The sequence below is a fragment of the Gossypium hirsutum genome, chromosome A12 (genome assembly GCF_007990345.1).
Source record: "Gossypium hirsutum isolate 1008001.06 chromosome A12, Gossypium_hirsutum_v2.1, whole genome shotgun sequence".
In the NCBI taxonomy this organism is placed as follows: domain Eukaryota; kingdom Viridiplantae; phylum Streptophyta; class Magnoliopsida; order Malvales; family Malvaceae; genus Gossypium; species Gossypium hirsutum.
The window spans coordinates 22,028,027-22,029,294 of NC_053435.1; the positions used below are offsets into that span (position 1 = coordinate 22,028,027).

General features: G+C 37.5%; 1 non-coding gene across 1 annotated transcript; it reads right to left on the reverse strand.

Annotated features, from left to right (window-relative positions):
- Nucleotides 1-781: 781 nt before the first annotated feature.
- On the reverse strand, nucleotides 782-888 carry LOC121212074 (small nucleolar RNA R71). Its single transcript, XR_005907284.1, has one exon. It is a non-coding gene; the product is annotated as a small nucleolar RNA R71 (small nucleolar RNA).
- Between the last annotated feature and the right edge of the window lie 380 nt (nucleotides 889-1,268).

Consider the following 1,268-nt stretch of genomic DNA (forward strand, 5'->3'; position numbering starts at 1 on the left):
TAATTATAAATTTTTAAAACCTGTCGCGAATATCACGTACCAAGTTTTTTGGCACCGTTGCCGGGGAACTAGGATATTAGGAACACTCGATTTTAATTACTTTATCCATTCTACTTTATTTGCAATTTAAATTTTTATTTTATTGTCTATTTTTTCTTTTATTCGTTCCTGGCAAGTTTTTATAGTGTATGATTAGAAGAAACTCGTTGGACCATTACTATTTGATAGTGAGATCGAACGCACAGTTCGTAGAAACCGAAGAGAAATAAGGCGAAGCTTAAGATACACAGAGGAAGAACAAGAGGACTATACTTCAACCACAACCGAGGAGATGGCTGAAAACCAGGAAAATCTGCTACCTCCTGCGATTGTCGCTGATCAAGTAAATTAGAATCCTGCTCCACGTACTATGTATGATTATGTTAAACCTTCTTTAAAAAGAACTGAGTCAAGTATAGTTAGGCCTGCTGTTGCTGCAAATAATTTTGAACTAAAACCTAAACTAAAACCTAACACAATTCAAATGATACAGCAATTTGTTCAATTTGATGGTTTGCAGGATGAGGATCCCAACGCTCACTTGGCAAATTTTTTAGAGTTTTGCGACACTTTTAAAATCAATGGCGTTTCTGATGATGCCATTCACCTTCTGTTGTTTCCTATTTCGTTGAAGAATAAGGCTAAACAATGGTTAAACTCGTTACTACGATGGTCAATCACTACTTGGGAACAAATGACCGAAAAGTTTTTATTAAAATATTTTTCACCGGCCAAAAAAGCCAAATTACGTAATGATATCTCCCCTTTTGTGCAGATGTATTTAGAAACACTCTACGATGCATGGGAGAGATACAAGGATCTGTTGAGAAGGTGCCCTCCCTATAGGTTACCACTCTAGCTACAGGTTCAAACATTTTACAATGGCCTGAATCCTTCGACTCGACAAATGATCGATACAGCCTCTGGTGGAACTATCAATAATAAGACACCTGAGGATGCTTATGAATTTATAGAAGAGATGTCATTGAATAATTCTCAGTGGCAAGTCATAAGGACAAAGCCAACGAAAACAGCAGGCGTTTTTAACGTCGATTCGGTCACCATGCTCTCTAATCAGGTAGAACTTTGGAATAGAAAAATTGACAGTTTTCTTGGTTCTTCACAGGTTCACCCAGTAATACAGTGCGAAGCAAGTGGAGGTGGATCAAACAATTCAGAATACCCGACCTATGACCACAACATGGAGAACGAGCAATTAAATTAGATGG